Source organism: Mastomys coucha, unplaced genomic scaffold (genome assembly GCF_008632895.1).
Source record: "Mastomys coucha isolate ucsf_1 unplaced genomic scaffold, UCSF_Mcou_1 pScaffold18, whole genome shotgun sequence".
Taxonomy (NCBI): Eukaryota; Metazoa; Chordata; class Mammalia; order Rodentia; family Muridae; genus Mastomys; species Mastomys coucha.
In genome coordinates, this window is record NW_022196900.1 from 15,552,657 (window position 1) to 15,566,194 (window position 13,538).

The window sequence follows — 13,538 nt, forward strand, 5'->3', positions numbered from 1 at the left end:
TCAGCTATGTAGAACCATAATGCAATATTGCAGAAACTGAGCAAAAAAAAAAAAAAAAAGGAATACATTAGTCTAGTCGCTTGGAACTGCTGCCAAAGGAATAGCATCTTGCACTGATTGCCAGCCAAGCCCCTCAGGAGACTGCATAGACTCTTACAATATTGCTTGGGGAACAAAACAAAGAGGAAGAGAAAGAGGAGGGTCGTGCTTGCAATTTACAGTACATGGTTATGGGAAACTCTTTGTGTTACCAGAAAGCTGGTGTCTGGGGTTTTCCTCTGCCCCAGAGGAGATGAACATGGAAAGGGAAAGCAGGGGCTTATCTTACCAATATTTTACAGCCAAAATCATCAAGGCCAAATTCTTTCCTAGAAATGTCAGTGGTAAAATTCAGACAATGATCACAGGTCCAGCAACTCCCAGCCCTAACTCATTAGTATCCTCCCACCCACCCCCAACTGCCATTCAGCAGTAAGGTCATCCTGCAGCCCAGCCCCAGGGAGCACAGAAATCTCCAGACCTGTTGCCTTAAAGGCATCATGAGGAGAAAAATCTAGGAAGGAAGCAGGGTTCTACATTTGCTTGTAAGAGTCGAGCCCTTGACGCTATGGTTTCTGACCAGTTTCATTTCCCCTTGTTCTTCATCTCAGCTTCAGGTACTGTGCTTGAATTTTTCTAACTCAACTAACTTCTGTGAAGAAGAAGACGTCATGGTTCAGTCTGATGATGTATGGTGTGGTTTGTGCGTGCTATAGTATGGTATGGTTTATTATGGTATGCTATGGTATAATGTGGTTTGGTGTGGTATAGTGCGGTATGGTATATTATGGTATAGTATAGTGTGGTTTGGTGTGGTATAGTATCGTATAGTGTGGGACATTATGGTATGGTGTAACATGGTTTGATATGTACAGAATAGTGTGATGTGGTTCAGTATGTAAGACATGGCATGGTGTGATGTTGTTGCTGTTCAATCTTCTCCGGTTGTTATGACTTCCACTAGCTTTCCTGGATCATACTCTCCAATTAGATCTGACCTTGTAGTTGAACAAAATGTGACACCAGGTATCACTCCTTCTAATCATAGCCATTTCCCTCCTCTCCTCTACGTCAGGATTCCATGACACAGATGCCAGGCATAGGCAGATGGTGACATCTGAATCCACAGAGGCCAAGAATACTGTCTTATTCATCTTGGAGTTCAAGTTCTACAACTTAGCTCTGAATAACAAAAACAGTGTTGAGTCCATGTAACCATGGAACACAACGGAAAGGAAGGTAACTACTTCTCTTTGCTTATTAGCTCAGAACTCACAAACTAGATAACTACATATTGGTTAGACCATACCCTAGACCACACATAAGGATTGTTTCTAGCAAATAATTTTTTAAAAAATTATACTTGTATGGTGAATTGGTCTAGAGAAAAGAAGTAAAGGGATAAGTGGTCTCTTGTCCTGGTTTGAATGTCCCCTCCCCTCCAAAACTCATGTTGCAATTTGGTGCTGGTGATGGTATTAAAGGGTGGGTTCTTTTAGAAGTGAATAGGTCACACTGACCTCATAAGTGGGTTAAACCCATTATGGTAGTGTGGGTTAGCTATAAGAATGACTCTCCTCTTGAACAGACTCTCTATGAGATATCTTCTACTCTGGTGTGAGGGGCAGCTGGTGAGGGAGCTTCACCATCCATAGCTCCTCCATTTCAGAAGCTGGCCAAATCAGTTTCTCTAGTTTATAAGTCACTCCATCTGTGGTATTCTGTCATACTGACAGATAATGGACTCAGATAATCACAGTACGGGCAAAGACTGTTAAGATAAAGACGTACTATGTATGAGCGTGTCGCAACCCTGTGCTATGGGCTTCCAACTAGCCTGAGCAGCTCATCCAGTCATCTGTCCTCGACATGGTTGTCTCTCCAATCAGATCTATGTGTAGAACTCTCATGACACGGCTCTTGTGACTCTAAAAATTGCCCTCATTACCCAGTACAAGTTGTCACCATCCCCACCCACAGGAGAAAACACAACAGTGTTAGACAGATGTTATCAATGTGCTCTTGAAACCATCTTACTGTGCCCATTGGAATTCCTGTATGTGGGCTGGGTCTGCCCACATATTCTCATTCCCACACTCACTCCCTTCTCAGCTCCTTTTGGCACGTATCTCCTAAGACATGAGTCTCCATCAGTGAAATGTCCAGCTTCCGAATGTACTTCTTTGACCTTCCTTTTCTGCTGCTTTGGAGCCTTGGCTCCTGTGTTTCAGTTTTGGCATAGTCCCTGCCCCTTGGAATAGTTAATAGAATATTGTCCTTTTCCTCGTTCAAACTGTCAGCATGTCCTAGGAAACCTGGCTCATATTCACTTTCTATAAGTCCTTCCTTCCTCTTTTTAAAAATGAATCTTCTTTCCCCATCACCCCACCCTCACTCCCCAGATCAATACCCCCCCAGGTGCTACAAGAGTGGGGCCAGCAGCTAAGGAACCTTGGGTGACCTAGAGGAAGCAGGGTCTGGAGACAACAGCTGTCATTCCAGGGCAGTGTCTGTTCTCATCACAGGAGTGAAGGAACTTGAAAGGTCATCCACGTTTCTAGCTCTGATTGCACCAAAATATTAGCCATTAAGGAAGGATTAGCATTCCATGGCGTCCTTGGAGATCCCTGGAGTAGATCTCACGGTCTCTTTCCTAATGCATTCCAGCAGTTCATCGCCCTCGGAGATTTTCTTCATGCCGAACCTAAATCCTGCTGGAAGCAATTTAAGCCATTCCCCTTTGGCCTGTCTTTGTGTGGAAAAGAGGAAAGCTCTTTGTCACTGCCTCTGCAAGGTCCTTTCATAGATTCCTTGGCCCCAACAGGCATTTCATTTACTGCATAAAATAAGAGCAAAGGAAGGGCTAGACAAGCAAGAGATGATGGAGATAGAAAGAATGTGTGTGTGTGTGTGTGTGTGTGTGAGAGAGAGAGAGAGAGAGAGAGAGAGAGAGAGAGAGAGAGAGAGAGAGAGAGAGAGAGATCTCATAGACAAGCTCACCCTCCTCTGATGGCTCACTGTTCAGAAGCACGCCGAGAGCTCTGGCTCTCAGCTCTCATTCTCCTCTCTTAGCCTAAGTCCCCTTCTACAGCCTTGTGAGTACTTTCATCTCAAATGATTTTTCTCCCCTTGAAGCTCACATCTAAGGCGCAGCCAGACCCAGGGTGATTCAGCTGTGCTACACAGCTGTCCCCACCTTTCCCTCATCTCCTGGTGATCTGAAGGAAGGGATAAAGACAGTTGGGTTTTCTGCTGGTCAGAAGTGCTTTTCTTTCCTGGTGAAAGAACACTTAGGAGACAAAATATATTCCTCTACCCAAGACAGTAAAGAAAAGAATGTGGTGGGTGTGGGGGACATTCAGAACATTTCATCTTTATAATCTTGCCCTCTGAGCTAAAAGCCACCACAAAAGATGAGTTTGGGGAAATTGAGGGCTTTGTGATATTAATGGGGGATTGTGAGCCAGCCCAGATTTCTGTTTCCACTTTTTCCATTCTTTTTTAAGTTCTAGACGAAGGGCCCCAAGACCCTGGAACATCTAAGCAGAGACAGTGCTAACATTTTCCCACCATGAGCAATAGGATGTGTCTTGGCTGGGGACATCCATTTGTAAGGTGTTTATAAAGCGTCTTTATCCATTTTCCCACCTGCTCTGTTCTATGGATCCAGGAACTGACAGGCTGCCATGGGCCACCAGAAGCAAAGATGTGGAATAGATACCATGCCCTCTTTCCTGGGAGTTTCTATATCTTGTCATTTAATTTTCAAAATCTCTTGCTTCCCTCATTTTCCCCCATTTTCTCTCTCTCTTTCCCCTCCCCCTGGTGTCTCTGTTTACACAGTTTTTGGAACTGGGAACATTTTGGTCGTTTTCCAGCTGCTTATGCACAAGTGTAATTGAGTCATTTATTTTTAGTGATGTCAAGACTTTGAGAACAGAAATAAAAGGAACATTACACACTGACTAACTAAAATGTAAGAGAGTCCTCATTTGGAAGATGAAGATACAGTGGATGTGATTATTTTCAAATTGGACGCTCTTCACTCCTCATTTCAAAACCAGATTTGCAACTGAATTTGTTTTCTTTTCAGCTGCTGGGGTCTCTGATCTCAAGGAAAATAATTCCCAGCCCTTCCGGGTTTGATAGCTGCCTGGAAGCTTCTTCTTTTCTTTCCCTTTAAGTGGGAACCTTGCTTGGATTATTTTCTGAGTGGTAAGGATGAGGCTTAAATCAAAGACTGGTGGAATATCCTGCAAGCCTCATAGGCAAAGGTCATGGAGTAGCACCTGTCGTGTGAAACAATAAAATTAAAGGAGCGTGGCAAGCCAAGTGTTTGTGAAGCTGCACATTCTATCAGAAGGAGTTACCTCTTTGCCTAGGCACCAGAATTCATTTTGAAGGTAAAGCAATCTCAGAATAGAAGAGAATCCCTTGCTCTCACAAAGATGTCACAACGTGCTAACGGGATTGACACAGGTAACTGTTACAACATTTTTTTGAGATTTGTGGGCTTGGGTATGCACAGGCGCAGGCACCATGCTGTGCACATAGAGGTCAGTTCTCCCCTTCCACCTTGTTTTAGCAACAGGGTCTCTCTTGGTCCTGCTGCTGTTCTATGTAAGCAAGCCTTCACTGACTCTGCTCCTGCCATAGGAGTTCTGGGACTATGGATGAGGCATTAGGCTTTTCACTGGATTCTATGGGTGGAACTCAGGTCACGAGGCTTGGAAAGCAACTGCTTTTATCTGCTGAACCAGCTCCTTGGCCCCTTTGGTTTGGTTGGGTTTTTTTTTTTTTTTAATCGTCCCACAGTGAGACCTCCCAAAAAGATAGGACAACTATTAAATCTTGGCATCATAAGGCATAGGATATTTGAAAATAGAGTGTTAACTAATAAACTAGTGGATACCAGTTGAGTGTATCTGGTATTCCAAACACTTTTCCTAACATTATACATGTCATGCAGTAGCCTGTCACTATACACACCCATGGTACAACACTCAAAAGGGCTCTAGTCTTATTGCTTATAATTCCCATTTAAGGGTTAGGGCAATGGCTCAGCAGTTAAGAACAATTGTTCTTGCAGAAGTTCTGCGTTTGATTCCCATGGCAGTTCACAACCATCCATAAGTCCAGCTCTAAAGAGTCTGGTGCTGTCTTCTGACTTCTGAGGGCACCAAGCAAGTTCATGGTACACAAACACACAGGCAAGCAAAACAGCCATACACAGAACATAAATTAATCGAAAAGGATAGAGTAAACAGTGTGTGAGAGAGGAAGAGTCATAGGGAATGAATATGATTAACACATTATGTAAATGTACTTAAGTATCACAATAAAAACCATTATTTTCTATAATTAATATACACTGAGTTTTTTAAAGATTGAACTAATTGAGGTTTACAATTAGAGAAAATAATTAACAAATTAGTGAGTTGTGCTTTGCTCATCTTTTAATTCCTAAAAAAAGCTAATCAATTCTCTTAAAATTTCTTTTTTACTAAAAGTTAAAAAAAAAAGTTCTTATGTAGAAAATGTTTATAATTTATCATTAGAGGAAGACAGCATTAGTAAAAATGTACCAGTGTATTAAAGGAATACAGAGGAAAAAGCAATAGTTGTTCATGGTCATGAGACTTAGCAGTTCTTACTTTCTTCTTCAGTAGAAACTATTAGTTTATTAGATAACTGATAAAAATTAATGTTGAATACCTACAAGAAAAGACAGATATGTCTCAATAGCCATGATTCATAAATTCATGCCAATTACATTTAAGCTCTGACTTCACACTGAGGCTTCTAAAAGATAAAATAGCAAATACAATGAATCTTTTTTAAATAAGAGAATATATAAATTAATTTTCTTAATCACTCTCTCTCCTTCTCTCCCTCTTTCCCTCTCTCCCTCTCTTTCTCTCTCCATCTTCCCCTCTCTCTAAGTTTTTTTTAAGGGAGGGGCTCACTATGTAGACCAGGCTGGCCTTGAACTCATAGAGATATACCTGCCTCTGCCTCCCAAATGCTGGGATTAAAGACATGCAGTACTATGTCTGGATTGATTTTGTTTGTTTGTTTTTTAAAGAGGCTCTCATATAGCCCACATTGGCTTTGGATTGAATTCTTATGTGGCTAAGGCCATCCTTAAACTTCTAATTCTCCTGCCTCTGCATCCCAAGGACTGAGACTTTAAGTGTATGCCATCACACTTGGCACAAGTTAATCTTTTAGTAACCCTTTTTTTCTTAAATTAAATTGTAAATTGGCTTTTTGGATTGTGTAGAAGGAATATGGATGTTGAAAGGCTTATTGGATATCTTCTCTTTGCGTCTTCAGAAAACACAGACATGCTCAAATGCACGAACTTATGGCAGCCACATAAGTAGTGATAGCTGAGAAAACAGCAGTCCAGAAAAGGCATCTTTACAGGAAAGCACAGCATAGAGCTTGGAACAACTTTTCCCCCTGAAGTGCGAATGGATCTTGAGAACCTTGAGAAACTATCTTAGGTGTCCTCAAGGCAATAACGATAACACAATAAACAACTTTGTAGGTACACAAACAGTCTAACATTAAGAGGATGGAATTTATAAGATGTCGAATCTTTCAGAATTCTTGAGCAAAGAGTCATTTTGTATAACAGATTTGGCCTCGGATTCAAATAACCAAGTTATAACTTAAAGGGGTTTGAGTCAATTATTTTCCCCACAACCACATTTGCATCCTAAGTCTCACTCACTTCATAGGTAGAAGGATCCATGGGTGATCCTTCTTGTTGATCCAAGGATCATCTTCAAGTTTGAAAGGTCTTGGAGTTTCTGTTAACTGGAGGTAAACTGACCTATAGGGCCTCTCCCCAGAAATATACACACAAGTCAAACTTTGCAGAAGATTGAAGACACTCAAGACTGCCTTCACATAGGCCTTCACATATGTTTTGTGTGTTCATCGCAAGAACACCTAAACCACGTTTTCCTGAAAGCAGTTGAAAGCATGGTTGTCATTCTGCCACTTTGAACAATATGTCTTACTTTTGCAAAATAGGTCCCTTCACAAGTGAAATAATTCGTCCAAGATTATCAGACAAATTAAATGGCAGCTCTGGGATAGAAATCAAACCCGCTATCTCCCAGAACAGCCTTCTTTCTCTTAAGGTTTTTGCTCACTTATAAAACCTTCCCCAGCCTTCCATTCATCCAGCACCCCTGGAGGGATCAGGTTCTCCATGGGAACATGAGGAAGTGTCGAAGTAGAGTTAGGCAAAGAGAGAATCAGGTCACCAGGATTTTCAATTGCCCAGAGTTCACCTGGGCATTTTGTCTTGTGTGGGCAGGGCTCCTTTAATGAACCCCAGGATATCTTCTGAACTTCTGCTGGTCAAGGACATGGGTATGCTTGTTTGAGGAAGCAGCTGTGAATCAGACCTCCCCAGACACCCCACAAATAAGAATGAAGACGTGGCTGAAATTAAGAGTGTGAAGCAGAAATGTCAACAATATAGAAAAAGCCTGGAGACATATTTCCATGACAGTAAGCAATCACTGTTTTCTTTATTTGCTAGGAGGAATCTGTGACTCGTGAACAAAGAGGACAATAGAATCCTTTGGTGTCTGAGAACACAGACAGAAAATGCAGGTCTGGCCTGTTATTTAGCCAACAACTGAAGAGAGTGTGCTGACCCATCAACTGCTTGTTATGTCTCCACACTGGCTGTGACTAGAAAGTCCCTCTTCAGTACCCTGTATGTTGGCATTCAGCTCTTCCTCTTCTTCAGAGCTTCCTTGAAGCTCACCCACACTTCAAGACCTCACTGATTATCCAAGCTTCCCTCAGTCTTTTCCTTTGAGTCCCCAGAGGACTCTGTGTAGAGAAAAACTCAGCAACATTTACACACGGCTTCATAGACCTAACATCTTTATGAATCTTATTTTTTGAGCCCCATTGTAACTTAATCAAAGGCCAAAGTTATGTTTCCCTTGCTATTTGCTATTGAGTACACTGTGGGTATTCTCAAGGGTTTGTTGATTCTGGTTGGAATGAGAAAATGACTAGCATTACAGTTGAATCCAGGCCAATGTCATTCTCAGGAGAGAGCAATGCTTTCCTTTCTGAAAAACCTGTTTATGCTTCAAGATGTAGTCCAAAATGTCACCACCTCTGCCACAGGCCTAGTGACTTAAGGGCTCTCAGATCTCTTGGGCCAAACCAAATGACATAACATGAAATAATATTTGAAAACCCCTGGAAAGATGGCATGTTGTCCTCTCGCCTTAAGGGCACTTTTAAAATCAAGATGTGCATTTTGGACAGCATTGAACATTATCCTTACTATCTTTGCTTGAGAGAATGAAATCAATGAAAATCCCCAGCATAATAGGTTGAAAAGAGCCTTAATCATCATCTTAATCCAATAATGATCTATCTACCTTTATAATAGAATAATATGCAGCTATTCAAAATACAACCAAAATATATGTCTAAAATACAATTCTACATGGAAAATAAAGTTGCCCATAAGTAACACTGATGCAAAATTCATTGGTATAGCTACATGAATTTGGATAGTATGTAATCATATATGTTTTCTATGCACACAGAAGGCACGAGAAAACATTCAAGCCAAAAGACAGCCACCCATTGTGTTCTCTCGGCAAGATTCAAATGTGGGAGGAAGAGGAAAGTTAGAACTTGAGTAACTCATTCCAAGCTTTGTAGATCTTACAGTAAAAAGGTCTTTACTATTTATGTCACTTTAAAGTCACCATGTTGAATGTTCTAGAAAGTCATCAGCCCATGTCTTTGCTCCTCTCTCACTGCCCCACCAAGCTTCTAGGATCTCTCCCTGGAGCTGTTCTGCCCTTCCCTGTACTTTGGCCGGTGCTCTGTTTTTAGCCAGGAATATCCATCCTTCTCATTTCGCTAATGAAGTTGAGAAATCGCCTTTCAGTAACCATTGAAAGTCACCTCTGCTCTCTGGTGCTGCTAATGAATTAGTTGCTTGCAAAAGTTGATTTCCCTAGACAGTGTTCATGCATGTCTACTATAAACACATATTTTCATAAAACTATAGGCAAAGAAGCCACCTCTAAGTCTGCCCACTTAGGAAGAGCTTCTTCAAGGCAGTCTCCATGTGCATTCTGTTCCTCACTGGCACCGCCTTCAGCACCTGGCACAGTGCCTAAGATACAATGTGTACTCACACAAATGCAAAAAACGGGTGCCTCTGCGATGCTTTCCCATAACCCACACACTCCTCACTGGTACATCTCAAGGAACAATCTTGTTCCAGATATTTGCAATAAACTGCTGTCTTGGCTTCTTAGTTCAAAGGCAGATGTCCATCTGGTCTCATAACAAAGGCCCAATGTGATGTCCTGGCTTGTTCTAGACCAGTGGCTCTCAACCTTCCTATTGCCGCAACCCTTTAATACAGTTCCTCATGTCTTGGTGATCCCAAACCATAAAATTGTTTTCGTGGCTACTTTATAATTGTAATTTTCCTACTGTTATAAATTGTAATGTAACTATCTGATAGGCAGGATATCTGATATGGGACCCCTGTGAAAGGGTCATTCGACACCTCCCCCTCGAAGGGGTTATGACCCATAGGTTGAGAACTACTGTTCTAGACTAACTAGAGGCGACCTTTTTGATTGCAGTAAGGAATTAAAAACAAAATAAAAGGGATTTTTTTTTTTTTTGCGAAAGAAGGAATTTACACAGAGGATCCCAGGCAGCCTTTCAGGCTTCTTGGACTAAGCAGACAGAAAATGAAGATGAGCCATCTGCTAACTCTGTATGTAGAAACCATCTTTCCAGGTCAACATTCAGTAAGTGGCCCAGCTCAAAAGACTTCTCTGTTCTGCATTATACTTCACCTCTGAGAGCCTCATGTTCATCAGTTTTCAAAACATAGACCCCAGGATTCTCTCTGACAAGGATAAGCTAGACTATATGAAGCCTAGTTACCATGCAACAGAAAGCATTCCATACAATGTAGTCTGTTTAGCTTTCTTAGCTCTCTAAGAGAGAGAACTATTAAGCCTGCCCTGTTATGGGGAGTATTGCACACCACAGAGGTTCAGTGACTAATTTGCTTGAGGTAGCACAACTACTAAGTGGCAGAATCCATGTTAAAGTCTGACGGCCTTGTGGTCTCAACCTAACACACATATGCATACACATGTACCCACGGGGACATACACACATGTACATATACATGCGTGTAGGCACTCAGGCACACACACGTCCAGTCTCAAATCAATAACCTTTCACAATCATGAGGGATTTATTTTTGTTACCCACAGCCACAGATCTTTCTCTATCTTCTATCAACTATTGATCCAAATGTTTATTCATTAAACACTCGATAAATACCCATAATGTATCAGACATCAGAGCAAGCACTTGGAATGAATTTCAGGAAATAAATAATATGTCCTCTGAGATCCCAAGCCAAACTCATTGATACCTCATGACAAGAACCCCTCAAAAAGTAGGGCTATTTTATATTAGAGCAATTTTCTATAAAGAGAATAACTGCTGTGGCTACATGAATATTAATAACAGCCAGCATTAACCAGCATTGGGTTATTCTAGATCCCCTTCAAAGAATTTCCCATATACTAATCCACTTAACTCACCATAACTCTGGATGTGGGATAAATATCATTGCTACCATGTTACAAATAAGAAAACTAGGGTGCAGAGAACTGAATTACTCAAGGTAAAGCAGTTAAGAAAAATGCAAGATGCCAATCCAGGCAGCATGAGTGGAGCTGCCCCAAACATTATCATGCCAGATTTTCTCTAAATAAATATCTTATTTCCTCTAGGGCAGAACTGCGTCACAGGCAATGTGTTCACAACTACCATCATATCCTTCCTAAAGTGGCCATGTGAATCTGCTTTCCTTTTCTACCATGGGGAAATATTCCTAATACCTCATTCGGTCATCTCTTCAAGCAGCGTCCAAATTGTATCTGTAACACTCCTCTCTTCTACGAACTAAATGTATGCATATGAACTGTATCTGCAATACTTCTCTATTACATACCATATCTAGGAACATAGGGGGAAATTTCAGGACAGTGTTTTCCAGTGTTAGTGGAGTAAAGATGCAGTTCAGTAGGACTGTGGTTGCCCAGCATACACCAAGACCTTAATTTGATGCCCATCATTTATGTATAGGTGAATATTAAAACCAACTTGCAGATTTGACAGCATTCCAGCACCTGTGTGTGTGTGTGTGTGTGTGTGTGTGTGTGTGTGTGTGTGTGTAGCCAAACACAGCAGTGCACAACTTTAATCCCAGCACTGTGAAGGCCTGGTCTACACAAGGTCTTCTGAGTCAGCCAAAGCTACATAGTGAGAGCCTACTTCCAAAAAACTTATTTATACACATATAAATATATATATGCATCTATAACTTTTCTAAGTATATATATTTACAATAACCTAGTAGGGTGCAAATCATTTTTACTTTTCCCCTTTGTCTTTTTTCTATTTCACAATATCTTGTATGACTTTAAGAATATGAATATATATATGTATATATATATTATAAAATGTTTTTCTAAAGGAAAAGATCATCAGAATACCTAATCAAAATACTTTATTCTAGCATAAAAGGTTGATATATGGAAATAATTAGTCATAAGCCTAGCATCCCAGAAGAGAAAGTAAAATATCTTGCTCTGAAGAAGTGAACAATTATAGTTAAATTCACCTATGGAGAACAGCTCTTTTGTTTGAGCATCCTCTTTAGTGCTTGTATCAAAGGCTGCCATACCCTTTTTAATTCTCCATGTTTCTGTTGAGATCTAGAGTTTTCTGCCTAGATGATAAGCTCTGTCTCATTTCTCCGAAGTAAGAACATAATAGATACTCAGTGTGCAAAATTAATGGGCACCCCATGAAAAATGCAATTTGCATAGTGGCCATAGCTAAAACATGAGCCAGCATTAGTACCAATAAAGGGGAGATTCAAGATATAATGGATGCTTTTGCACAGCATGAGCAATGCCTAGTTACACACGGCATTGGAATGCAGCAACCCACTGATAGGACAAGGAGCCTACATGACCCTAAAGAACTATTGGGAGTTATAATCAGTGTGATTCTTCCTTATCTTCAAACAGAAACTTGAAGTCACAATTTTTCTCCAACTAGTTGTATCAAAAAAAATTAACTAATCCACCTGGTATTTTCAAGTGAAAAAAGTCTCTACTTCCAGATTATCCCGTGTCAGATGTTTACTGAAGATACATAATACATTGTGTGTATGCCTGTCTGTCTGTCTGTCTGTCTGTCTGTGGCACTGGGATTGAACCAAGAACCTTATTTATGATAGGCAAGTACTGTATCAGTAAGCTCCATCTCCAGACCCCAAATGTCTCTCTTAATCTTCGTCAACACTCTGCAAATGATGTATCAGGCATCTCCACCCAGAAAGAGCAACAAACAGTACAGTCATTTGCTCTAAGTCACTTGCATTGTAAGAAACAAAACTGGCCTCTAAACTAGGGTCTCTGAAGTCAAATCTCACAGCATAGATGCATGTCAGCTCAGTTTTATTCTGTGACAGTACTACAATCAAAGTAATGAGAAGCTCATGTTGCAGGCTGCACAAGCAATATCCTTTTGGGATGACTTAGGATGAAACAACATCTAATTAGTAAATCATGAGGATGTCCAACCTCCTTGCCTGTCTCCATGAAAGTATGAATTTAAGAGAGTGAAGCCATTTGTCTCACACAGCCTAAAATAAGTGTGCGAGTGTGTGAGGAGGGAAGGGGATATTTTAAAGATTTATTATGAGTGTGTGTGTATGTGTGTGTGTGTGTGTGTGTGTGTGTGTGTGTGTGTGTGTGTGTGCAGGTGCCCATTTGGTCAGAAGAGGACATCAGACACTCTGTAACTGGAGTGGCAGGCAGTTATGAGTTGTTCAATGTGGGTGGTAGGAACTGTACAAGAACTACAAGTGCTCCTAATCAGTGAACAAGCCACCTCTCGAGTCCCTATGGTAGAAGCTTTTTATGAGGCTACACTAAAATATGACTCAAAGGACCATAGCAGAAATCCCCGAGGTTTACTTCCATGTTTAACTGGAATGCTGTCAAATCTGCAAGTTGTTCAACAGTATTAATACTAACAAGGAGACTTTTGACTCTAGAGCCAGAATCTTAGACTTTGCTCATTAGTGCCCCAGGACAAATTGCCAGACATCTTTTCTGTGCCTTAGTTTTTCCCACCTAAGATTGGAATGAAGTGGACCAGAGACATGGCTCCAAAGTTAAGAGCATGCACTACTCCTGCAGAGAACTCAAAACTGGTTCCAAGCTGTTCACAATCTCTTGTAACTCCAGCTCTAGAAAAACCCTCTTCTAAACTCTGTGTGTGCGCATACACACACACACACACACACACACATACACCACACACAAATACTACACACACACATTCACACATACCCCACCACATACATACACACACACACA